This window comes from Neovison vison, chromosome 5, assembly GCF_020171115.1.
Source record: "Neovison vison isolate M4711 chromosome 5, ASM_NN_V1, whole genome shotgun sequence".
Classification (NCBI taxonomy): domain Eukaryota; kingdom Metazoa; phylum Chordata; class Mammalia; order Carnivora; family Mustelidae; genus Neogale; species Neogale vison.
Window position 1 is genome coordinate 155,342,985 of NC_058095.1, and position 27,424 is coordinate 155,370,408.

The 27,424-nt window shown below is 44.0% G+C and overlaps 2 long non-coding RNA genes across 2 annotated transcripts in view; both read right to left on the minus strand.

Annotated features, from left to right (window-relative positions):
- Nucleotides 1-315: 315 nt before the first annotated feature.
- On the minus strand, nucleotides 316-11,157 carry LOC122907211. The gene is made up of 3 exons (XR_006384701.1): nucleotides 10,754-11,157; nucleotides 4,972-5,061; nucleotides 316-1,474 (listed from the first exon to the last, which is right to left on the minus strand). It is a non-coding gene; the product is annotated as an uncharacterized LOC122907211 (long non-coding RNA).
- A 1,875-nt stretch (nucleotides 11,158-13,032) lies between these two features.
- Nucleotides 13,033-27,424, minus strand: part of LOC122907213 — a 33,831-nt gene continuing 19,439 nt past the window's right edge. The window contains exons 5-7 of the long non-coding RNA XR_006384703.1: nucleotides 27,192-27,388; nucleotides 16,222-16,427; nucleotides 13,033-13,388 (exon numbers count right to left, since the gene is read on the minus strand). This is a non-coding gene — a long non-coding RNA (uncharacterized LOC122907213). The remainder of the gene's footprint in view (nucleotides 13,389-16,221; nucleotides 16,428-27,191; nucleotides 27,389-27,424) is intronic.

Here is a 27,424-nt window from a genome sequence, read left to right on the forward strand (position 1 = left end):
CAAGACCTAGCACTAGAAGACCCCAGATGCCACATTCCACTGACCGAGCAACCACTAAGGGCCAGCCTGGACTCAGCGGAAGCCAAGGTGGACGCTGTTCGAAAAGACCCACAAGCCATTCCTGGCACTGGCCAAGACAATGACCTGGAGGGCCAAAGCTCCCTGGACAGCAGACAGAGGACAAACTGCTCAGCATTGACTCTTGTTGATTCATAAAACAAAAAAAGAAGTGAGTCCCCTTCAGGTGAATTTGTAGTGTCCGTGATATATATATATATATATATATATATATATAGGTGAATTTGTAGTGTCCGTGATATATATATATATATATATATATATATATATATATATATATATATCTTGTCCTTGAACAGAATTGCCAAGGATATCCTTTGAATATCTACATGCAGAGAGCAAATACATGTTTATTCAATATCACAGTCCCAAGTATGTGGGTGATAAAGTTAATAAGTGTCTGCCCTTCAAGGCTACAACGCAATGTCATTGTCAAAACAGATATGCAAATATTTACAAATCAAGTAGCATGCAAAAACTGCTGTAAAAGAGGTTCCTTGATGAGCTTTATGAATCCAGGAAAGGGAAGTATCTATTTTCATCTCTAACCATGTATCTGTGATTGCAACCCTGACTTCCTCTTTTTTTTTTTTTAAGTTTTATCTATTTAAGTAATCTCTACACCCAACATGAGGCTTGAACATACCACCCCAAGATGGAGAGTTCCACACTGTTCCGACTGAGCCAGCCAGGAACCCTCATGCTGACTTCCCATGGGAATCACCTGGGAGGACTTTTTAAGCATAATAAGCCACTCTCCTATACCCTACTCTTGCCCCAGATCATAATTTAATTGAGGAGTGGGGCCCAGGCTTAGTATTTACAAAGAGCTCTTCATAGGATTTTCTTTCTTTTTTTTTTTTTAATATGATTTTTTTTTTTTTAAGATTTTATTTTTAAGTAATCTCTACTCCCAACATGGAGCCTGAACTCACCACCTGGAGATCAAGAGTTGTCGCATGCTCTACCCACCAAGCCAGCCTGGTGCCTCTCTCCATGTAGTCCTAATGGGAAGCCAGAATTGTGACCAGCGTCCAGCATTTCTGTTTCTCTGATCATCAGACTCCTCTGGGTTCCTCTGCGAGGAGACAGGGATTCAGCAGACCTGAGAAGGACCAGGTATTTCCAACAATTGCCCAGGTGAGTCTCATCATCAAGGAAGTTTAAGTAACAATGCCATGTTCCAATCCCTTCCCGGTGCCGAATGTAGATTTCACTCTGAAGGCACCATTTTTAGCCTTGTCTTCTCTTCAGGTTCTTCACCTTTCTAGCAGCTTGTTCAACCCCACATGGGAGTCATTTGGTACTTAGCTTTAGACACATGGGAACCTCTGTTTGAACACCAGTTCCGCTTTCAGCAAGTTGCTGAATCTCTTGAAGGCTCACTTTTCCTTCTCTGTAAAATGGGGAGAAAAATAATACACGCTTTATAGGATTGTTCAGAAGAATTAAGAAAGAATTATCTGGGAGGCATTTAGAGTTAATTGATGCAATTAACATTCCTACAAGCTCCCCGATGCTTACATTCTAGGCCTTGGTCCCTGCTAAACTCCTACTTTAGAAAATCTAGGTGGGGCACCTGGGTGGCTCTTAAACCTCTGCCTTCGGCTCCGGTCATGATCTCAGGGTCTCTCTGCTCAGCAGGGAGCCTGCTTCCTTCTCTCTCTCTCTACCTGCTGTCTGCCTACTTGGGATCTCTATCTGTCAAGTAAGTAAATAAAATCTTAAAAAAAAAAATCTAGGTAAGATTTATTTGACAGTGTTGTGAAAGTTAATGAAAAATCTTACCTTACCCAAAAAGAATGAGGAAAAATATGAGGCAGGAATGGTTTGCTGGGATTTCTGATCTCGTTCTCTTCTATCAATGAAAGTTCAGAAAGCAAGTTTTTAAAATTTAGACTTCCTTAATTTGGAAACGTTTACTAGGTGCATTAAAGGAATATTAGCAACAGGTGTCTCTCTTTTGACCTCATTTACAAATCTACCATAGTTCACTCTGCTTGTGCTTTGAAAAAATGTTTTTCCTTTTAAATCATCATTATCTTTCCTCCAGGAGTTAGGTTTCACCATAAGTCCATATTTTTTTACTCTGGAAAAGGCAAAATCATGTGTGGGCAACAATTTTTAATATTTTCAATACTTTAAAAAATAGAGAATGACGAAGGACTTTTTAAAAAATCAACTCCGTTCTCTGTATTTCTCAGCGTGCACAGGCTGTTTTCTGGAAGTAGGACGTAACCTACTTGAATGCCAGTTATTAAGAGGATCAAAAGTAAAGAAAAAAATATGTTTAGCCTGACTTTAAAAAGGGTTTCTTTTTTGGTAGGATGGGAATTAATGGAAATGGAGTTCCCAGTTCAAATGTTAAAGGAAGAAAGGTGGTTTGTAAAAGAAATACATTCGCATAAAATGAACATATAGTCATAGCGTCAATAACATCCCAAGAGAAAAGTATTTGTCAAATATATATATATTCCTGTTAATATATTTACAATATATTATATAAAAGTATTATATAATATATATACTTAAACTTGGAGTAAGTGTATATATAGAAATTCTCCAGGTAGAAATTTTTAAACTATACTGTTAATGATAATCCACTGCTGAGATTTTTTTTTTTTAAGATTTTATATATTTATTTGAGAAAGAGCATGATGGGGGCAGGAGGGTGGTGCGGGTGGGGGAGGGGTGGCAGAGGGAAAGAGAGAAGCAGGCTCCCCGCTGAGCAGGGAACCCAAAGCAGGGCTCCATCCCAGGACCTTAGGATCATGACCTGAGCTGAAGGCAGATGCTTAACCAGCTGAGCCACCCAGGTGCCCCACTGCTGAGATATTTAATGTGATTAGAAATCCTAGAAAAATGAAGAGAATTGGGGATAACCAGCTGTGAACTAAAAAAAAAAAAAAAAAAAAAAGAAAGAAAAAAAAAGATTATTCTCTAGATTGAGAAAACCCCATTTCCCCATTTCTTCTGATCATTTTTAGTTGGGAAGAAAAAGCCATCCTATCCCTCCTTCTGAGTTCCTTTTTGTGGGATTTTCATGCTTGTTCTTTTTCTCTTTGGTGTGGCTTGTCCTTTCTCTTTGGTGTCCGTGCCTGCTGTAATAATGGCACATTATTTTTAATTTCTCAGAAATCCATAAACAGGCAACTACAATGACATAGGAAATGTTTGGCTCAAAAGACACAAGCCCTTTTAGCCAAACTTTCCAATTTCCTTCTATAACTTCTAGACTATTCCAACTGTTTGCTGTCTGTAGCTGAGCGTTACTATAAAGCACAATGAACAATAAAAGGCTTGTGTCCGTCTTAAAAGGAGCCATGTTTCAAATCCCAGTTAGGACTTAAGAGTATCATTTATACAAATTCGCCAAAGTGACCACAGGCAGACTTGCCAATATGTATGCTTCATTGTTATTCATTCTTAAAGATGCTGCTCTGCCCAGAACAATGATAATTATTTTTTTGTTTTTCTTTTGGTTTGGGTTGAATGAGATGGCTCCCTTATTTATTGTCACCCTGCTCTGGCACCTAGCACAGAAAACATTTCCATCTCCAAGTTCCTTGTGCTTTAAGTTTCTGCTCACATAAAATACATTAATGCCCTTCTGATCCACATGGCAAGTTCATAGGGAAACAAGATACATTTCTTTCAATGAGAGACAACCCAAACACATGTTCAGTATGTTTAAAATTCTGCAAGAGGATGAACACCACAATGGAGAGAAATCCCAGCATTGGGTTTATAAGGCCAGACCAAAGGAAAAGAGAAGGACATTGCTGTTTGAGATAGTGCCTTGAATTGTGAGCTTGAGAAGGGACATAAAAGGTTGGGGATGAGGAGCTTGGTGGTAAAGCACTACAGACCCTACCTGCATCCCCGGCAGGGTTGCTTTCCCTGGAATATCTGATACAGAACAGGCTAGCTGAAACCAGGGGAAGCGCTATTAGGCATGTTTTTGCCATAATCTTCCTGATATCTCACAAAGCATAAGCACCTGCCCAAAGGGGGCTTATTATTGGCTGCCATGGGCCCGGAACGGTGTTGACACAAACTTCCTTGGGACTGACTGATCAAGGAATTCCAAAAGGGGGCATGAGGACCAGGGAAAAGCTCAAGGAAGGCAAATTTTAGTCCAACCCAGAGGAAAACATCCTAAAAATTAGAGTGCTTCACTCCAAGCTGCCTTACCTTGGAAAATCAACCCCACTTGGCCCAGCAGCCAGGAGCTCCCCTCCCATGTCACACAGCCAAAACAGCGTATAGCCCTGCTGGATTTTCGTTAGTCCTCCCAGCAAGCCGGTGGGCTTGGGCCAGTCTTGGCATTCCCTGCATTGCCCAGGGTCCAGCGAGAACACGGACATCCAGTTTTGCACCTTCCATGCCCCTGGTGGGCCTGCCCCACCCGCTAGAGCTAGAGGCCTTGTCCAGCTCGCCTGCTTCCTTCCAACCCCTCTGCCAAAGATCTCCCTCTGTATCAGGTTTTTCTCCCCCCAGGGCACCACCTGACGCTTGTGGGAAAGCTAGTATTTCCATGTCATTCCAGACAGTCTCATCCTTTGCACAACTGGCGACCAGTCATGGCCTGATGTCATCTCAAGCTGTGGCTCCTCTCACTGCCCATCTTCACCACAATTTGACTTGGTTTGGGCATCCGTTCCCTCAGACTTATTACGCTCATTACTCTGGTGTTCCCCCCCATTCCCTTCTAGCCCTCCCTATCCTGGGCTACTGGGTTCAAGGAGCCCATGTCGTGTTCCCTCCTTCAGGTCAAAAGGAGGGAGGTAAAGAGGGGATCTGAATACTGTCTGCCCGTACATAGCAGAAGCTATGGGTGTCCCCCCATGCCAACCCCCTCGGTGTTCACTTCTGAAGTCAAAGGCTGCTTACCACTGACTCCTGAAAATATCCACTTGAAGGTTTTTTCTGGCCTTGGGACGTGCACCCAGGGAAGTCAGATGTGTTGGACAATTAATTCCCCTGAAACACAATGACAAACAAAGACCTGGTGAATAAACAGCCCAGCTCCCTTGCCCCTTGGATGGGTGAATTCTGAGCCACAGTTTTCAGGTTCCTTGGTAGGACCGCGCTCTATTTGCCCACAGTGGTTAACTTACTCAGTAATGGATGCTCTGTCACCTTCCTCCCCTTCCTTGTGACACAGTCACCACGTCCTGTGTCTCCTAGGACCCTCTCTCAAATAAACTACTCACATGTGAATAAATGTTCATCTCAGTCTTTGCCGATGCTGGGGGTGGGGGTCCTAGCTCCGTGTCTAGCAATGCAGGAAGCACTGGAGGCATGAATGAATGAATGAATTGACCTTGGCAGGTCATCTATGAATCTTGTAAATGGGATTTCTGCATTAGGAGAGAGGCTACCACGTAGGACTATGGACTATTCTTCCTCCAGGAGTGATAATATGTCTACAGGGAAATGTCTTTTTAACTACAAGACTCGGGCAAGGAGCTAGGAGCTGGAAGCATGTGAAAAAACAAGACTTCTCTCCATTCTCTGCCAGTGTGCTTTCGGATGTGAAGGGGGCAGCGGGGATCACAGGTTAGTTATGAAATCATGCGATTTCTCGAGCCAGCACATTGCCTTTTATGGACACCGCGGTCCGGGGTGCTGGGCAGAGAGTGATTTTCCATCCCGGTCTCTACAGTTCACAGTTTCTAGTCACAACAAGCAGAGCCAGAAATAATGTCAGATATTCAAACCCTGGAGTATTGTATTATAAAGGCATAACGTGAAAATCATATATGAAACGACGTTTTAATTACTCCACGACTGGAATTTTCATAACAGCATTTTATGGCTGGTTGGCACTGCCTCAGGATTTCTGTGTTACAAGTGAGGAAATGAGTCACCAAAGTGTAAAAAAGAACGTGCTGAAGGCTCCTCGGCTGCTGTCTGAGAAGAGCTGGAAGAAAATGTTCCTGACCATTCTCTTCCTGTGCTCAGGCTAACACGGGGTTTTCAGCACGGCCGCACACTCTCAGATCTTCCTGATCCAGTTTTATAAGAGAACCAAACCTTGTAGTTCGTGAACTATAGGAGAGCCACTGGTGAAGGGCAATTTAATATATTACATATTTGGGGAGGTACAATGAGAATGTGAAAATCACATTTTGTCCTTAACAACCAAGAGTCTAATAGGATTTAGCAAAATCCATTTTTTTTTTCATAACAACTCAGAGTTTAATACAGTTGAGCACGGACAAAATGAGGTCCCCCCACCCCGGCCCACCCCAGCCACACCTGCTCCCATCTCCAAGGAGCAGCTGCCCTGCTGGGGAGTCTCCAAATTCCATATCTTTTCTACCAGAATGGGAGCTTGGGGTTGGGGTGGGTGGGTGGGAAGGCTCAGAAGGGGTCTGTGTCGGAAGTCTAGGCTCCATCATGAGGCAAAGTCAGACGCTGGGAGGAAGGGGATCCACCAGGAGGCAGGGCATCGCCTGCCAAAAGGACTGCGGCTGGCAACGGCCTGGCTGGGGATTAGCACCGCAGCAGTTCAGAGAAGAATGCAGATTCGGGCGCTGTGCAGACCCCTGAGGCCAGGCGGTGGGGAGAGGGTAGCACCTGATGATCCAAAGGGACAAGCAGTAATGTCCCACAGGTCTGGCAGCCGCAGGACCCACTGAAGGGATTGCTGGTTGTCAGGCTACAAACTAAGAAGTGAAGAGCCACTGGAGGGACGCCTGGTGCCGTGGGTTCATGTGGGACTCGATTTCGCCTGGTGATCTCAGGGTCCTAGGATCGAGCCTCCCAGGCTCACTGCTCTGTATGGAGTCTGCATAAATTTCTGGCTCTCTCTGCCTCTCCCTCTGCGCCTCCCTGTCCCCACACTCGCTCTAGTTCTCTCCAAAATTAATAAATAAATCTTTTTAAAAAGACAGAGAGACAGAGACACTGGAACTGAGTTCTAGGTGGCAGCAATGAACTTGGCTTCTAGAACCAGGGCCAGTTCAAGAACACCCAGCAACGTAGTAGACTTTATCGGGACTCACTTGATGTATTGACTTTCACTTTTGAAATGCCCCACAGCTAGAGGCAGGGTTGGCTCCAGAGCTGAGAGTGGAGAGTTTGAAGTTGTTTACTGAGCTTAGCAAGGGATGTTAGTCCATTAGGAGGCAGGGTTGGGGGGGCGGGAGCCAAGGCAGGGGATCTGGGAGACCACACTGCAAATAATCCCCAGGGAGGAAAACACTGATTCCCAAGAGGGAATCAACTTGGAACTTTAACAACAATTAAACTTGGGACCTCTGATACAAGGCTACCAAGTTCCCCACACAGAAATGAGAACAAGGGACGCCTGAGTGGCTCAGTTGGTTAAGCAGTTGCCTTCGGCTCAGGTCATGATCCCAGCGTCCTGGGATCGAGTCCCACATTGGGCTCCTTGCTCAGCAGGGAGCCTGCTTCTCCCTCTGCCTCTGCCTGCCATTCTGTCTGCCTGTGCTCGCTCTCTCCCTCTCTCGCTGATAAATAAATAAAATCTTTAAAAAAAATGAGAACAAAAGTAAACTTAATTTCTAAAAACAGAGCCTGAGGAAAATGAGAGATTAAATGAAAAAATAACTGGATCCTAAAGAGAGAGTTTCTGGGATGGGTATCTTTGGTTCTCCTCTGTTTTATGTTTTTATCAGTATCTTAGATCAAGACATAAGATACATAGTTATCCAATAAGAAAATGATAAAATTCTGGGAAGCTAACAGAAGTCTGGATATAAAATGAGGCTAAAATGGAATCCTGACAAAATTTTGGGAAAATGTTGTCTTAAATGTCCCCATGGTCTACTCCTCTCCCAACTCCAAACAATGCCGGGGGATCCTGGAAGGTGGAAGGAGACCTCTGGGCTCTCTCTTAGAGAGTCGGCCCACATGAGCCTCCCACATCCGATAAGAGAGGGGCTGTGGGACCCACAACCAATCCTACAATAAGGTTGGAGAAGCCTTCTTGGAGAGGGCTTGGCCTGTAGAGATCTGTGGACCTGGAGTAGTCAGAGATCTTCAGATAAAAGGAACTGATAAGGTGTGTGTATGTGTGTGTGTATGTGTGTGTGTGTGTGTATGAATATACAGAAAGAGATTAATTGACTGACTGATTTTAAGGAATTGACTCACACCATCGTGGGGTCTGGTATATCCAAAAGCTGCTGGGCAGGCCAGCAAGCTGAAGACCCCAGAAAGACCTGATGCTGCAGCTTGAGTCTGAAGGCAGCCTAGAGGCAGAATTTCCTCTTTCTTGAGGGACCTCAGTCTTTTGCTCTTAAGGCCTTCAATGGATTAGATGAGACCCACCACACTATGGAAGGTACTTTGCTTCACTCAAAGTCTACGGTTTTAGGGGCGCCTGGGTGGCTCAGTGGGTTAAGCCGCTGCCTTCGGCTCAGGTCATGATCTCAGAGTCATGGGACTGAGTCCCGCATCGGGCTGTCTGCTCAGCAGGGAGCCTGCTTCCTCCTCTGTCTCTCTCTGCCTGCCCTCTGCCTACTTGTGATCTCTCTCTGTCAAATAAATAAATAAAATCTTAAAAAAAAAAAGTCTACGGTTTTAAATGTAATTTCACCTGAAAAATACCTTCAGATCAACGTGTAGACTGGAGTTTAATCAAATGTGAGGGTTCCGTGGCCTAGCCAGGTTGGTACATAAGATTAACTATCATAGAACCCCAGGGGGAGGGTTATTCTGGTTCCTTATGGTACTTTGGTAGGAACCTACTAGTCTTCCTGAGTTCCAAGAAGCTGTGGAGGAGGATGGAAGGTAAATGTATCTTTTATGCAAAGGCCAGAACATATAAGTCCAAGGAGCTGAGAAGAGGAGGGATCAGGGAGCCTTCCTCCCAATGTTAAAACAGAGAACTGATGACATGTCCGCTGCCACCCTTGCAGGCCCATGGGACAGGCGCCATTTTGTTTTCCTCTTTCACAGAGTGGCTTCCATTTAAGTAAGGTGGTAGACAGAATAATACCCTTTCAAAGACATGTACGTCCTAGTCCCTGGAACCGGGGGATATATATGATCTTACATGGAAAAAGGGACTTTGCAGATGTGATTAAGGATCTTGAGAGGGGGATGATCTTGGATTATCACTGGACCCAATATAATCAGAAAAACCCTTATAAGAGGGAGGCAGGGGGCCAGAGTCAGAGAAGGTAACATGATCACAGAAGATGGAGAATGGGGCCACAAGTCAGGGAATGCTAGGCAGCTCTAGAAGCAGGAAACATGGAAATGAATTTTTCCCTAGAGCCTCCAGAAGGCATGAAGTTCACTGACATCTTGATTTCAGACCTCTGACCTCCAGAACTGTAAGAGAATATATCTGGGTCATGTCAAGCCACATGGTAATGGGCTAATTTGCTACAGCAGCAGTAAGAAGCTAATACAGTACCTCAAAGGGACCAGGTGGCCACAGAGAAACAATTATCAGAACACTCACGATAGGGGGGCACCTGGCTGACTCAGTCAGTGAAGTGTCTGACTCTGGATTTCAGCTCAGGTCATGATCGTAGGGTTGTGAGATCGAGTCCTGTGTCAAGCTCCACACTCAGCCACAAGTCTGTTTAAGATTCTCTCTCTCCCTTTCCTTCTGCCCCTCCCCCTGCTCATGCACTTGCATTCTCACAAATAAATAAGCAACTCTTTAAAAAAAAGAATACTAGTAATAGAGAAAGAAATAGAGGAAAATATTGTTGGAGGAGTCAGACAAAAGCTGAATTAAAATAAGAAAATTCCAGGCATCACAGCACATGCGTGCATGAACATAAACTTATTGGAACTAAAAACATTTTTAATGAAAATATTAAAAGATAAAGTAGTCACTGTTGGGTCTCTGGGTGGCAGAGCTGCTTGAGTGCTGACCCTTGGTTTCAGGTCGGGTTGTGATCTCGGGGTCATGGGATGGAGCCCCGTGTCAGGCTCTGTGCTCAGCGGGGAGTCTGCCTGAGATTCTGTCTGTCTGACTGTCTGTCTCTCACTCTGTGCCTTCCACTCATGCTCTCTCTCTCTCTCTCAATTAAATAAATTAATGTTTAATAAATAAATAAATGATAAAATAGTCACTGTTAAGACCCAACTTGGTGATAGGGAAGGCAAAAAAAAAAAAAAAAGAAAGAAAGCTTGGGGGGCACCTGGGTGGCTCAGTGGGTTAAAGCCTCTGTATTCGGCTCAGGTCATGGTCTCTGGGTCCTGGGATCGAGCCCCACAGCAGGGGGCCTGCTTCCTCCCTGTCTCTCTGCCTGCCTCTCTGCCTACTTGTGATCTCTGTCTGTCAAATAAATAAATAAAATCTTAAAAAAAAAAAAAAAAAGCTTAGGGACACCTGGGTGGCTCAGTCGGCTAAGTATCTGACTCTTGGTTTAGGCTCAGGTCACCATCTCATCTCACGATCTGAGACTGAGTTCCGGGTTGAGTTCTGGGCTGGGCGCGGAGCCTACTTAAGATTCTCTTCCCTCCTCCCTACCGTCCCCCAACATGGACACTCACTCTCTCTTTCTTTCTAAAAAAAAAGAAAGAAAAAAGATTAAAAGACAGAGTAAATCTACAAAGAAATGGAAAGTGCGCGAGAGAGAAATTAAAAACTTGGAAGATATAGCTAGGAGAAAAACATGGAAATAACAGGATTCCAGAAGGATAAAAAGTTGGGGTTTGCTAGAAAATAGAATCAAACCTGTGCTAGCGTGCTGATGAGATGCGTGCTCCGGGAAGGCACCGGGAGGGAAGCAGGAGCGAGGCAGGCCCGAGGGAGAGCGGTCACAAAGGGGCGGATGCAGAGCAGGCTCAGCTTCATGAACAGCAAAAGTGCAAAGATTGGCCTTGCAGAATGTGTTCAGGCAGGATACAAACGATTGCCTTTCAGAAAAGCTTCTGGAAGGAGTGGAATTTCCTCTCCAGTTCCCCTTGGTGTCCTGTCTCTCCCTGGCCAAAGGCTGGGAACTCCAGGGACACGAATGTTAGATGGTCATTGTCCCATGGGTCCCGGAAGCTCTGCACACTTTTATTTTCAGTCCACTTTTCCCCTTTCTTGCCGCCGGATCTCTGAACGCCTCCTTCATTGCCGATGCCCATCGTGCCTGTTATCAAAGCATCACTTGATTACACAACTATCCTTCTTTGTGCTTCAGCGTTTTACGAGAAACCAGCCTCAGAGAAATGAGTCACAGACCAAATATACAAACGATCCAACCGCCAATGACTAAATAAATAAACCAGTAGATTAAAAATTAAAGCTGACCACACTAGGAGACCGGCGATAAAATATCCATCATTAAAAATGTAGCCCTTACTGATCTGATCAACACAAACTCATCCCAGTCCTAACAAGAAGAGTAGGAAGCGAACTTACAAGTAACAGATTGATGTATCCAAAAGCAGTTTGGAAAAAAATCAGCTGTTACTGTTGTTTTATTTTCGGTAAACTGTAACATATAAGAAGTCCCCAAGAAACTGTTGCTGTACTTTTTTCCAGGTTTATAATTATATGTATATGTACATATATATGTGTGTGTGTGTATATACACACATATATGTATATATAATTATATTTACATATATGTATCTACAATTATAAAATATATAATATACAATAATACAATATAATTTATATAAGTATATAAATCATATATAAACATATGATTATAAAAAGTTCAGTTCTCCTAGCTCTCAAACCAAAGGAGACTCAGAGTGTATGTGTGATACATTGGTCAGGGGAGAATTGACCTCGGCCACGAGCATCTTATTTCCCCTAATTCCCTAGAAAACTCGGAATGAGAGCAACTCTGAATAAAGCTGCAGAGTCAAAGCCCTGGAGCCAAAAAGCAGGGGAGCTCTTCTGACCAATACAAACCGGTGGGTGGAGGAAGGGGGGAAATGAAGACGTGCCATGGAGTGTAGTAAGAAGGGAGAGATATTTAATGTCAGTCTTTCATTTTTAAAATTGTTGTGTGACCCTCTGGTCTCATAGCCAAAGCAGGAAAGTGGAATTCTGTGAAAGAGAAAGGTCAGTACTGTGAAGAATATGGAATTGAGTCAGGTAGATTTTAACGAATTTAGAAATTCATTGGAAAGGTCCTATGGGGAGGAGATACAGAGGACCAGGTGAGAAGGAATGAATTTTGTTTGTTTTCCAGAAAACTGTCAACTCCGATTCTCATCAAGGAGTTGGGACTGGCACATAATTTTCAAACCTTGGAATGTGTGGGACACCAGTGGCTCCTGAGTGTGGAGCGTGGTGTGGGGAGGAACAGGGAAGTGGCCACAACTAGACCAGCCCAATGAGTAGGAGAAATTAGATACATCAGGGAGGATAAGGATGTGTGCAAAATGGTGCACACCTGTGTGTGCGTGTGTGTGAAGTATGTACATGAGAGTTTTCGTGCAAAGGTAGAAAACAGGGTGCAGCGTGGTTCCCTGGAGATCATGGACGATTAATCATCATTCTCGAGCATCAGGCTAAGAATTTAAAAAATGAGAGTGGAGAAGAGGCCAGCCGACGTGATATAGGCTCCAAAATAAAGTACACAGGTCTCACCCCTCCGCCTAAAATTCAAGGGATGGCTCCCCTCAAGGTTCCCCACACTGGGGAACATGTCTTCAAAGCCTGTATTTGAGACAATGCTGTGATATGAATGCCTGAAAATGGATTAACCCCAGAAAATCCGGACACCAGGGCTGCGGTATCTGCAGGGATTTCCCCCTCTGCACTGTTGATATTTGGGGTAAAGCAAGTCTTCGTCGCAGGAAGGGCTGTCCCATGCATTGTGGGATGTTCAGAAGCAACCCTAGGTGCCCCTCCACAAAGATGCTGGGACCACCATCCTCCCAGGTGTGAGGGACAGATGCTGCTGTCTTGGGAACATGTGGTGGCCCCATCTTAGGGCTCTTGCTACTTAACCTGTACAGCATCTAACGTCATCATCTGACCACCCCTCCCTTTTGTAAACCCTTCCTTCTCTCAGCTTCACTGAGGCTTTATTCTGATTCTCCTCCCTCTCCACTGTCTACTCTGTCAATCATCCCTCAGGTAGGTAGAATCCTAGACTCTCTCGGTTTGGTGCTGATCTCCTCTGACGCCGAGCCTGCTGCCCCTGAGCTCCTCCCTCCTGGGCCCGCAGGTGATGCTGTGACGCCAACGGTCCCCGTCTGCTCCCCGTGCCTCGTGAGCTCGAGCTGGGTCCTGGAGCAGTGACATCAGCTACACAGCCATTGTGCAAATCGACTTCTTTGTCCCCGAACTTGCTTCTGAAGTTCATACACACACTTATGAATTCCTGCTCAGACTCTCCCTCTGGGGATCCCTCTGGTGCCTGAAGATACAAAAGTTCAGAGATGACTTCTCTCTGCTCCCAGAATGTGTTTTCTATTTTCACTGTTGGGATCTTCAAGTTTACTGTGCCTGGGGTTAGAAAATTCTAAAACAGCTTGGCCTTCTCTCCCTAAACAGGCACTTGGTCACTGATTCTGGATCATTCTGTTGACCCTAAGTCCATTTGATTGTACCTCTGCAGTGTTTCTAATATCAGGGTTCCCCTTTCATGCCACAAGCATTGGTCAGACCCTTTTTGTTCTCAACTGGATGCCTTCTCTCCACCTGCCTCCATTTTCCCATCTACTTACATATTTTCATAGTGCTTACATTTTAAAACGAAGAAAATATGGGGGCACCAGGTGGCTCAGTCAGTTAAGCATCTGCCTTGGGCTCAGGTCATGTCCCAGGGGACTTGCACCAAGCCCCACATCGGGCTCCCTGCTCAGCAGGTAGCCTGCTTCTCCCTCTCCCTCTGCCCCTGCTTGTGTACTCTCTCTCACTCAGTCTTTCTAAATAAATAAATAAAACCTAAAAAAAAAAAAGAGGATTATATGCATGAAGCAGATGCTAAAGCTAGCGTTAATTCTAGGAAGAGTTAATATTCCCTGGAGACATGAAGGGGAAGAGATGGGTGAAGATATTACACCCAGCTCAGTAAGAGGTGCATTTTCAATTAATTTTTTCCAATATTTTGCTACAAAAATTTTCAAACATATAGAAAAGTTGAAAGAATTTTGCAGTAAATGTACCTATACCCATTGCCTAGGTTCTAGAATTATTTTGCTCAGCTTGCTAAATCACGTATCTCACCATTCGTCCTTCCCTCCATCCATTTGTTAATCCAGATATGTTTCAAAGTAAATTGCAGCCACCACCAAAATCTCATCTGAAATTCTTCGGCATACATGTCATTGGTTAGAATTCAATACTTGTTGGCAGTTGTTTCCTTTTCTTTTGAGGCAAAATAAACATACAATGAGATGCTCGGATCTTTAGGAAACCATGTTCAGGGTTTCAACAAACGCATACACATGTGTCACTCAAATCCTGTCAAGACACAGAGCCTTATCATCACCCAGAAAGTTCCCTGGCATCATCTCCTTGCCGGTCCCTGCCCCAAATCTGCCCAGAGGCAACCACTGTTTTTGTTTTGTTTAAGGTTTTATTTATTTATTTGGCAGACAGAGATCACAAGTAGGCAGAGAGGCAGTCGGGGAGGGGAGGAAGCAGGCTCCCTGCTGAGCAGAGAGCCCGACGTGGGGCTCAATCCCAGGACCCTGAGATCATGACCTGAGCTGAAGGCAGCGGCTTAACCCACTGAGCCACCCAGGCGCCCCAACCGCTGTTCTGATGCTCTTCGATCGTAGATTAGTTTTGCCTGTTTCAGAACTTCCTATAAATGCCAATCATATAACCCGTCCTCTCATGTGTCTAGATTCTCTTAAAATAAGGCTTTCGGGATTCATCTGTGTTGTTTCATGAATAAATAGTTTGTCCTTTTCTATTCCCAAGTAAGATTCCATTGCACAAATATACTACAGTTGGTTGGTCGATCTGTTCTTCTATCAATGGTCGTCTAGGCTGCTTCTAGTTTTGAGCAACATTTTCAATAAAACTGTACTTTAATTATCATTTGTCAAAGTTTATGATATATTTTTGTTCTATTAACCAAATGTGGACTAATTAATTATAATATCAACTCAATACAAAAGAAATTTTTATCACTTTCAATTTTATGGCTCAGCTGGTTAAGCTGACTCTTGATTTAGGCTTAGGTCATGATCTCAGGGTCATGAAGCTGAGCCCTGCGGTGGGCTCTGCACTGAGTGTGGCACCTGCTTAAGATTTTCTCTCTCCCTCTTTCTCTGCCCCCGCCCTCCCCTCCCCACCCCTGTGCAGTTCAATCTCTCTCTCTCTCTCTCAAAATAAATACATAAATAAATAAATTTACATACATATTTTTATTGCAAAGCACCATGAAAGAGTGAGCAACAGAAAAACTTTCAAGTGTAAAAAATTACATTAAGGGGTGCTTAGGTGGCTTAGTCAGTTAAGCATCTGACTATTGACTCAGGTTGTGATCGCCTTGGGTCCTGGGATTGAGCCCCATATCAGGCTCCACACTCAGTGCAGAATCTGCTTCAGATTCTCTCTCCCTGCCCTTCTCCCTCACGTTCTCCATTCCCCTCTGTCTCTCCCCCAATTCCCCAAGTCATGCTTTCTCTCTAAAATATATGAATGAATGAATGAATGAATGAATAAAATCTTTTTACAAATTACATTAAGATAAACTACTAAGGAAGAGGTAGAAGAGAAAGAAGTTTGAAGGGCAACCAGAAGTAATGAGAATTGTTCAGCTGTAAAGACGATCTGTGTTTTTAAATGAATGATGTGATTATGAGATTGCTATGGCATTTAGATTCCATTGTGTTTATTCAAGTGAGTGATGTGATGATTTAAGAATATTTTAATATTTAAAAAATTTTAATATTCAGTATTTATAATATTCCAGAAATGTCAGATTTATGATGAAAACAATTAGATGTCAACATGAAATTATGTGAAGAGGCTCATAGTTTTCTCAAATTATTTTACAAATCCTATTCAAATTACCAGGAAGGAGAACAGAAAAGGGTCCTGGACTCTAACTCATCACTCTGGCTCTAATTGCCATCTTTGGTTCTCACTAGGCCTTGAGAACTCTACCAGTCAGGCAGTGTTCATGGGTAGGTTCGGTCATATTTTGTATCTCAGAAAACTGAAACTGAGGTGAGGACTTGGACCAAACACAGCCCAGATGGTCAGTCACTGTGGTGTCATGAGAGACTCACCTTCTTGGTCTGTGGTCAAGTGGAAACGAATTTGCATTTCAAAGCCATGCCCTGGGAAGATGGTGGGTCTTCTGTCATCTACTTTCCCCTTTTGCACCCGTGTGGCTCAGAGTACGCTGAGAGAAATCACAGGTGTCTTTGCACTGCCTATTTTAGATTCCCTCTGAGAAAGCTTCTTTCTGCTGGAAAGTAACACGCCACAGATCCTGTTACAGAAAATATTGGTTACAGAATTTTACAGGTTCCTTGTGTATTCAGTCTGGCTGTGTCAATATATGCACGGTGAGAAGAGCTCATTAGTTTGTGAAAAATGTAATAAAGTGATGGAAACTGTATTAACAAAACCACTGACTGATGAATTTTTAATCTGAGTATCCTGGAGCCTTACTGAAGGCTGAAGGTCACGGCTAGACTCAACCAGTCGGGAAAGTTAGAGAGGAATACTCTGCCTTTGTATTATGTTTTGACAATTTTTTTCTTCCAGATAATGTTCAATTTTTTAATGTCAGAATTTCAGAATACCATGGACTGGATACATCTCTCCAAAATTCACCTGTTGATGTTCAGATGCCCAGTGTGATGGCATTAAGATGTGAGGCCTTGGAGAGGTGAAGGCTCTGCCCTCATGACCAGGATTAGTGCCCCTATAAAAGGCACCCCCCCAGCCCACCCAGGGCAACCCCATCCCTTCCACTGTGCGGGAACATGGCGAGAAGATAGCCTTCTATTAACCTGGAAGCAGGTTCTCACCAGTCTCTGAATCTGCTGAGGTCTTGACCTTGAACTTTCCAGTCTCTAGAATTATGAGAAATAATTGTTTAAACCACCTAGTCAATTGTGTTTTCATTATAGGAGCCCACATGGATGAAAACACAGAGCTTAGCATGTACTTATTCCTAATTATTTAAACTGTGTTTGTCCCCAATTCAATTAGGTGTAACCTTTTTTTAAGGTTTTATTTTTATTTTTATTTTTTTTAAAGATTTTATTTATTTATCTATTTGACAGAGAGAGGGATCACCAGTAGGCAGAGAGGCAGGCAGAGAGAATGGGGAAAGCAGGTTCCCCGTTGAGCAGAGAGCCTGATGTGGGGCTCGATCCCAGGACACTGGGATCATGACCTGAGCTGAAGGCAGAGGCTTTAACCCACTGAGCCATCCAGGTGCCCCTTAAAGTTTTATTTTTAAATACTCTCTAAGATCAACAGTTGCATGCTCTTCCAACTGAGCCAGCCAAGCACCCCAAGTTTAAACTTTTTGAAGGCAGAGATGGTCTAATTCTTTTCTGTCCCCCACAGTTGCGATCACTGGATTAGATACACAGCAAGTGTTTGATCTGGGGATAACAGTCAAAATCTTTAACAGTCAACTAATTAGAAAGAACACCAACCATAATGTTGGGGAGATGGCCAGCTGCGCCCTGCATTTTCATTGCTGGGTTGTAGGGAAATCCAAGAGGTTCCAGGGAGGGGACCAAAGTAGTAAGGAGAGTGGCTATCCCCCAGTACGGGACCATTCATATTTTAGCAACCAAAATTAGCTACACCATCTGAATATCAGCCCCAAAGAACAAACATTTTATGAAAAAATAATTGTAAAGTCAACTAAGATCCAAGATGCCAATGTATGCGTCAAAGTTACCCAAGTGACTAGCAGGACTGGTTGTCAGCAGCCACCCTTCTGGACTCCAGAGAACACGGGCAGATCCTTCAACAGGTTGGATGACGTTGTTGCTCTTCCTGGATCCCCTGGAATTCCTGTTTACTGCATTTTTTCTTCCCCTTTTTGGGGGTGCTTCTGATCTCAACAAGCAACACGTGCCATGCTTTTATGGAGAATTCCCTCGTTGTTCCTGGATCCCAAGTGCCTGCATGTGAAGTCCCTTGGGGGTGGTCTGAAGCCTGTGCCTAGTAGGGTGCTGGACAGGAACTCGAGACCCCTTGTCTAGGGTGAACTCCCTCCAAGGCACTGGTTACAATCCAGAGTCCCCCAGGGGCAGGGGGACATCATACGATGGAAGTGAATTCTCTCACAGTTTTGGAGCCCAGAGGTCTGCACCAAGGAGCCGGGCAGGGGGAGGCTCCCTCGGAAGGGTCTAGGAGACCATCTGCTCCACACCTTTCTTGTTGCTTCTGGGCTTGCCAGCAATCCTCATCAGTCTTTGGTTCCCAAACACACGGCTCCAGTTTCCACCTCTGACTTCACGAGGGGTTCTCCTGTATCTGTGTCATCTCTTGTTCCTAAGAGGACACCAGTCATTGGATCGGGAGCCTAATTAACATGGCCTTATTTTAACTTGACTGTATCTGCAAAGCTCCTGTTTCCAAATTTGGTCCCATTCATCGGTCGGGGAGGGTAGTGTCTGCTTAGGGCTGTGAAAGAAGAATCAGTTTCAGGCTTTCCTGGGCTTGTAGATGGCCGTCTTCTCCTCGTGTCTTTTCATAGCATCCTCCCACTGTGCATATCTGTCTTTGGGTCCTATTTCCTCTTTTTATAAGGGTATTAGTCATATTGGATTAACACCCACCCTAAGTCGATCACTTCTATAAAGACCCTTTCCCTATATGCTGTCACATTCTGAAGTAATAGGAATTAGGACTTCAATATAAGAATTTTGAGGGAGGGGCGCCTGGGTGGCTCAGTGGGTTAAGCCACTGCCTTCGGCTTGGGTCATGATCTCAGGGTCCTGGGATAATCGGGCTCTCTGCTCAGCAGGGAGCCTGTTCCCTCTCTCTCTCTCTGCCTGCCTCTCTCCGTCTACTTGTGATTTCTCTCTGTCAAATAAATAAATAAATAATCTTTAAAAAATAAAATAAAATAAAATGGGAATGATCTTAGAAAATCCAATTACCTTGCCCTAACACCACACTCACACTCACTCTCTTTCTAAAAAAAAAAAAAAAAGAATTTTGAGGGAACATAATTCAACCTATAATAGGACGTTAGGACTTCAACATATCTTGCATGGGGGGTGGGGGGGAGCACAAGTCAATCCTTAACACTGACCGAAAACATTTTCTTTGTTACTTTCAGATTTCATGAGAAACAAAACAAATAAGCAAAGGGGGGGAAAGAGAGAGAAACCAAGAAACAGACTCTTAACTGTAGAGAACAAGTTGATGGTTACCGGAGGGCGGGGGTGTGGGGGGTGGGTGAGACAGATGGCGGGGATGGAGTGAGCTTGGGATGAGCACTGGATGATGCATGGATTGCTGAATCACTATACTACACGCCTGAGACTAATAGTACATTGATACAAATTAATAGTAACTCAAACTAAAATAAAAACAAAAGGTTTCATGAAGGTCAAGAATATAAACACAGGGACATCTGGGTGGCTGAGTCAGTTAAGCATCTGCCTTCTGCTCAGGTCGTGATCCCTGGGTCCTGGGATCCCTGCTCTCCCTCTGTTCATGCTCTGTCTCTTGCTTTCTCTGTCTCAAATAAATAAATAAAATCTTAAAAACAAAAAAAGAATATAAACTCAAAAAATCATGTGTACTATATGTATAACCCAGTCGTCATATTTCCCACTTGTTATTCAAGCATCCTAAAATATGATATTTTTATTTTTCTGAATCATTGACCATAAAATCAGAAACAATGTTATGGCTTTACTTATGGGACTTCTGAATTTACAACACTTGTGTTTTTAGTTCCTATGGTCAAGTGTAGATGCTTTTTATTTTTTTTTAAGGTTGTGTTTGTTTACTTGACAGAGAGAGAGAACAAGTAGGCAGAGCGGCAGGAAGAGGGAGAGGGAGAAGCAGGCTCCCCACTGAGCAGGGAGCCCAGTATAGGGCTCGATCCCAGGATCCTGGGATCATGACATGAGCTGAAGGCAGACGCCTAACCGACTGAGCCACCCTAGAGCCCCTAGATTCTTTTTTCAGATAAGTATTTATTTTGAATTGGAAATTATGTACCCTTAAGTGTTGTTTTGTGTGAAGCAAATGAGTCATTAATAACACAATAAATAAACTCTACAGTGATTAAGAATGTGGGCTCTGGTGTCAGACTGTGTAGGTTTGCATCAGCTCTGTAACTTCCTAGCTCTGTGACCTTAGGCTAGTTATTTCATTTCTCTGAGCTTTCAGTCCTCCATCTGTAACAGGGAGGTGAATCCAGTATTGTAATTTTGAAGCACTTCCCACAGCATTTGCTCACAGTAAACAGTATTAATATTAGCTATTATTTTGTCTGAAGTATTAGTTTATATACAGTAATTCTGAGAACAGAAAGACACAATAGAAGTAAAATTTCATATTATTTCTCTAGGTAAAATCACACTTTTCCAGAAAATATTGCTAATGTTTTTAAAATTACAGAATAAAATCTGTTCTTTTCTCTTTGTCTTTCATAATGTAATTTTATATTATCAAAATAAAACTATTATTTAAACTTCTATGGGAAAAATTTTAAATGATATATTATGGTTTTTTGAAAAATAGATAATCTAATGTACTAAAAATTCAAATGTCATAAAGGAAATAAGAGTAAAAGGCAAGTCTCCTCTCCCTTACCCCTAATTCTCTGATTATATTTCCAGAGGCAGCCACTGTTACCACTGTCTTATATATCCTTCCAGAAACAGTCTATGCATATGCAAGAAAAATATGTGTATGTTCCCACCCATATTTTAAGACATGATAGCATATTATGTATGCTCTTCCACATATTGCTTTTGTTTGCACATCGCTTTTTATAATTTAATATTTCTAGGAAATTTTCTCTTATCAATACCAAGTCATTTTGTTTTATCCTTTTTCACAGTTTCATAGTATTCCACTCCATGGACAGACCACAACTTATTCAACCAGCTTCCTACCAATGGGTATTTGGCTGAGTTTTTTTGTTTCTTCAATGTGTATTTGCATTTTTAAGCTCATGTGCAAACATACTGTAAAACAAATTTTTTTATTATTATTTTTTAAGATGAAGAACCTGAAGCCCAGAGAGATTAAGTTCACCTGGTGGTTCAGGCCCCTGGCATTTTTAAAAAAGATTTTTATTTATTTATTTGACAGAGATACAGAGACAGTACAAGTAGACAGAGCAGCAGGCAGAGGGAGAGGGAGAAACAGGCTTTCCACTAAGCAGGGAGCCTGATGCGGGGTTTGATCCCAGGACCCCCGGATCATGACCTAGGCCAAAGGCAGTCGCTTAACCGACTGAGCCATCCAGGTACCCCTAAAATAAATTGTGTAGCATTGCCAGGTCAAAAAAAAGTAAATGCATGTGAAAATTTGCTATCATTTTTAGATTGTCCTCCAAAGAGAATGGACCAATTTACTCTCCTACCACCATCAGTTCCTCCATCAGCATCGGGGCATTAATAAATTTTTTGAATTTTTCAGATCTTATAAGTGTCAACAGGATCTCATTAAACTTTGAATTTTATTTTACTTGTTAGGATATGACTGAGCATCTTATCATTTATTTATGAATTATTTATATTTCCTTTATTACAAAGTACTCAAATAATTTGCCCATTTTTCTATTTAAATAATTACTTTTAAGTAATGAACTATGTTTTAAAATAATAATGATAAACTGTATTAACTCTTTATATATTAAGGAATCTAAAGTTGGTTTTGGTGGGGGAGAGGGGTTTTTCCTTGTTAGTCATTTGTGATTGGTTTTGATATGGTATTTTGTGTGTGTGTGTGTGTGTTGCAGAAATTTAAGAAGTATTTTTTGGTTGAATCTATGAATAAGGTAGAAACCTATTGCAGTTGTTCAAGTAGGAGGGCCTGCTGGCTTGGGCTGGAGTGACAATGTTAGTGGATGTGGTGATGAGTGGTAGGTTTGCGAGTACAGGAATTGTGCAGATACAGCAAATATGGCGGCGGGGTTGGGGTGGGGTGGGTATGGTGAGGGAAGAGATGTTGACTCTGAGGCTTTGGCCTGAGTAACTGGATGGACAGTGATGCCGCATACTGAGACGGACAAGACTGTATGGGGAGTCAGTCTCTAACCAGTTTTGGAAACATGCTTTCACATGCCTTGTTTCGTAACATGATACACATTCAAGTCTTGGCCGTTCATCGTCCTCTGAGGTTCTTCCCATCAAAGTGAAATGCTGAGTCAAACTATATACTTGGCGAGTCTGAAACAGTCATCACTGTGCTGCATATTTTCACAGGTACTGACTTAGAGACCCAGAGCACTAACATCATACCTGCGATGTCATCGCCTCACCCAGTGTCTGCTTGTCCTCTCCGCTGGGGACCTCAGCACACACTATGCAATACATACATACATACATACATAGACATACTCTGTGTCTCGGGTTGATTTAAATGTGTTTGACTGGTTTTCCCTGAATTCACAGGCATTTAACCAACAAGTCGAGTCAGTTTAGCAACTTGGCCGGTAACCCAATAGCAAAACAAAACAAAACAAATCAAAAATCAAAATCAGACTGGTTTGGACATGTCCAGAGGGCCATGGCCTGTGAGCTCAGTTGATGGGGGCAGGGTAGAGGGTTGGTTTTTTTCAGAGACTTTGAAAACATAAAAATTCCACATGGATGATTAACACTTCTATGCCACATGATGGGTGTCAGCATACAATGGGAAGAAAATGTCATTGAAAGGAAGAAAACAGAACAATCTCCTCTGGGAATTTAAGCCCATCTCAAGGAAATCTCTTAGAGTCTTTTAATTTGTCTTTTTCATGTATCATTCTGACAGTAAAATTAGTGCATGGCATTATTAGACACAAGAAAGAGCAGCCACCAACTAAGAACCGGATTCAAGTTCATTTACATGAAAGAGTAACAGAGAGTTCAAGGTTGCATGACTCTTAAGTATAGGTGTTCAGGGCCTAAAGGAAGAAGTGAAACCGGGAACCTTCACGGAGGGCAGGGGACTAGACGTAGGGAGGAAAAGACAAACGAGTGCAGCCAGGCAGAGAAGCAGCGTGGGGAGGCGCAGGATATAGGTAAGGTTTTAGAAATGTGCCTGATGCTCAAAGATCAAAGAGATGGGCTTGGCTGCAACACAGAATGCACGTGCATGTGCCACAGGTGATGAGGTTGGAGATGGACCTTGATTAACAGGCCAACTGCCTATCGAGAAAGATTAGAGCGAGAGTTTTAGATTGAAGAGCTTCAAAGGTTAGGGCAAGAGACTTATTTATTTATTTATTTATTTACGGGATGGGGGAAGGGCAGAAGGAGAGAGAGAATTTCAAGCGACTCCTTGTTGAGTCCAGTGCCCGACATGAGGTTCGATCTCACATCCCTGAGATCATGACCTGAGCCAAAATCAAGAGTCAGATGCTTAACCAACTAATCTACCCAGGTAACCCAGGGCAAGAGTTTTAGAATGAAGAGCTTCTGTGTTTAGGTGAGAGGGGAAACCAAGGAAGAGAAGGTCTCCAAGGAAAATAGCTCCCCAAATACTTTTGTTTGGGGGGAGACTATAATCCTTTAAATTGATCATGTAAAAACAGACAAAAAAAAAAAAGAACCCAGTTTCCTCAAAAGCAACTCCACATTGGGTAGGAAAAGAAAGGAGAGCTATTCAAAGGAAGGAAAACCACTCAAGATTATCCTGGTAATGGAGAATGGCAATGATCTCGAGTGGTTTCATCATAACCAAGGAGAACATCGGGGATCAACAGTAATGTAATTGGACCTGAGGTCACCAACTCCAGATGGTGAGGACAGAGCCATTCCGGTTATTTCAATCACTTTGAAACCAGTGTCGGGAAGGATGAACTAGTACACCAAGTTTAGGGTCTACAAAGGTGTCATGGGTTGGTCCTCCAGAAGGAGATGCCGAGATGGAGTCTGGGGGACAAGCTATGTCTGACACCTGTTCCAAGGAGAAAAAAATCGGGTCAGGTGGAAGGGAAGGAAGAAGTTGAAATGCAGTGTAGATCCATCAAAACCTTGGCATTGGCCACCCTGACAGGTGGCTCTGGAGTGAATGCCGCCCATTAGAGTTGTCTTACATTGAGCCAAAATGACAGGGACTTTATTGTCACATTACTCATCACTGGCTGGGAGCTGCCCAGGCAGGGTGTGACGCCAAGTGAGGTGAGGTGACCCTCTGTGCTGGGGACAGACTCTAACAGAAGGTGCTTGCTGACTCTGCTTCCCACATCTGGGCATCAAGTCCTTCCTTGAAGTGGTAGAAGGAGGCTTTGACTCTCCCTGTTTAGCACAAAGGGGTGACCAAGCTCAAACTCACATTAATGAGAATATACTTCTCTTTTGTGCACATAATAAAGTCAGTAATGCCCGGGATCGTTGAGTGCAACAGTCAAGAAAGAATCCTTGAGCCGTTCCACGGTGCAACTTAGTAAGTTTAAGTAGCACGGAGACAGGAACCAGGGGGCGGAAAGAGTGGTACTTCCCCTCTACGAAGCTGGTGGACATCTGCTTGGTGATCAAGGGCGAGGGGACATTCACGGAGTATTAGATTGTAAATGTTTCTTCCAATTTCTACTCATAAAACCACTGCTGCGAGACTTCTCTAGGACTTATCATTCAGTTTGACATTAACTATGGAGAAGACATACAGGGATGTTATGAGATCCTTTAAGAATGTAGCAACCAGCACCTACTTCACCCTTATGGAAAATTACACGGGTTATAGGTCAGCCTTTTGGGCTAAAGGTGAACATCTTTCTGCTTCTAAGACTAATGCTTACTTTGATGAGTGTGTCTGCTTATTCACCTTAAGAAAGGAAATCATTGCATTGATCACTGGTCGAAAATGGAGGTCCCAATACAAGAGTCAGCATCCACCAGCCCCATCCCTCTGCAGCCAGAATCTTCCTCCAGATGGTAAGTGGTGGGCCCCTAGGCAGGCAGTCCTGACAGAAGAGTTTGGTATAATGAAAATAAGATTTGGTCTTTGTCCCTGGTTTCTGGCACAGAGCTTCAGAAACCTTTGGAATTTCCTGAGAGCTCGGTGTGCCCTTGCTATGCTCATGATGTGGCTGGGGTAGGTGTGGGAGCTAAACAGCTCCAGAATGGGGGCTGCCACTGGAAAACCCAAGCAAAGGATTAGACAGAACTTTGAGCTGGGGAGGGGAGAAGGGCTCACTGACGATCACCAATAGTCAATGATATAATTGATTGTGCCTACAGAGGAAAACCTTGATTTAAAAAACTCTGAATACAAAGGTGTAGAGGATCTTGCTGGATGGTGAGCAATTTACATACCAACTCTACAGGGACAGAAGCTCCTGCACTCCGGACCCCTCCAGACTTCACCCTGTGTACCCCATTCACCTGGTTGCTTACTGGAATCCTTTATACTAAAATGGTAATTACAAGTCTAGTACTTCCCTGAGCTCTGTGAGTTGTTCTAGTACATTAGCAAACATGAGGGGGGGATTATGAGAACCCCTGAATTTGTAGCTGAGTTGGACATAAATTCAAGTGGGCCCCCCAAGACCTCAAGCTGGTGTCTGAAGTGGGAGCAGTCTTGTAGGACCGAGCCCTTCTTAATGTGTGGGGTCTGTGCTAATTCTAGGTGTCAGAAATGACTTGTAGGACACTCAGTTGGTGTTGGGAAACACAAAGGGTCAGAGGAAGAGCGAGGTGATGTAGATGACGAGGGAGGGGGAACTGAGTGGGGCACCATCGTTCTGAAATCCTATGCTTGTAATGCAACGGAGGGGAAGAAGTCGTTTTGATGAAGTCCTACACTTACAACTTAAGTAAGAGAGCTGCCCACATCCGGTGTCCACTGGCCCCTGGTGCTAAGCCAGGAGGTGATCAGGAGAGGAAGAGGAAGCTTCCTGGCTGTCTTGATGGGAAGAAGGAATGAATTTAGGTAGAGAGGAGGCTGAAGGGAACAAAATGTCCACAGTCCGTGGATTTGCTTTCCAGTATGGACCCCCTTGGGTGGGCACACCTCTCCTGCTCTCGGTGTCCATGGGTTGGGAGGGGCTGACCTCGTCACAGGGCTCCTGATCGAAGCCAAAGACTGGTTCAGAGCGGGGCCACTAGCTATGCGCGGCGAATCAGAATCAGGAAGCCTCACGCCAGAAATGTTGCTCACGCTACTGGGGGTGACATGCTCTCCTTGACTCGGGGCTTGCTAAGTTAGGAAGACACAAGCCTAAAACAGTGGGTGTCTTGACTCCAGCAGAGGAGCTTAACCTACCGAAGAGTAAAACCAGCAGAGAGGAAAGAGGAGTGGAGAGGTGTGTTTTTGTGTGAGAGGGAGACAGGGAGGGAGAGACAGAGACAAGAAGAAGTACAGAGAGACACACCGAGAGACATGGATGGCCCCTCTGCAAGGGTCTGTGTGAGGGTGGTTTGTCCTAGGAAGTGACCCCCAGGCAAGAGCAAGCAACTAAGAAGACTGAAATCAGGGAGAAGGCAGAACCAACTGGAAGCTGTTCTCCTGGTCACAACCAGGACCAACGGAGACTAGATCCTGCTGTGAGCTTCTAAGCAGCCACACTGACCACCTCGGAGTCATTTATAAGGGGGGAGCATTTATCCAGGCTCCAGTTTCCTGCTGGATCAAGGGATGGCCCATAAGGGGCTAAATTCTCTTCCCCATCTTTCTTCGGACTCCGGAGAAGCAGAAGCAGGAGCTAGCTAGCTGGCTGGTCAACAGATGGACAGATTTGTTTTAAGGAGCTGGCTCATGGCACTGTGGAGACTTAGTGGATCTGAAAGCTCGTGCGGTAGGCTGGCGTGGAGACTTGGGAAGGGGGCCCCTACAGGACCACCAGCTGGCAGAACCCCCTCTTACACGGAGCAGAGTCCGCCTTTTTCCCTTGAAGCTTTCAGTGGACTGGAGGAGCGTCACCCCCATTAGGGAGAACGATGTGCTTTCCTCAAAGTCCACTGCTTCCCATGTTCGTTGCATCAGACAACACCTTCATGGAAACATTCGGAATAACGTTTGATCAAGTATCAGGGACTATGGTGTCCCACCAAACTGACATAGAAAATGACCCCTGGCACGCCCCACGCTTTCAGGTTGCACATACCTGAGTGCTAAGGAGACATATTCAGAGCAGAAAATGAGAAGCGCTGGGGGGAGCTGAGGCAGGGGCTGCCAGGTCTCAGCTGCGGGAAGCCAGCTGGCTTCTGGGGCAGTGGCTGCGGAGGTCAAGGGCAGCTGAGATGTCGGGCCAAGTTCATGAGGCCTCCCAGATAACCGCACAGGATGCTTTCTTTTTCAACACTGAAGAAAAAAAAAAGGTGTTCGAACCGAAATAAA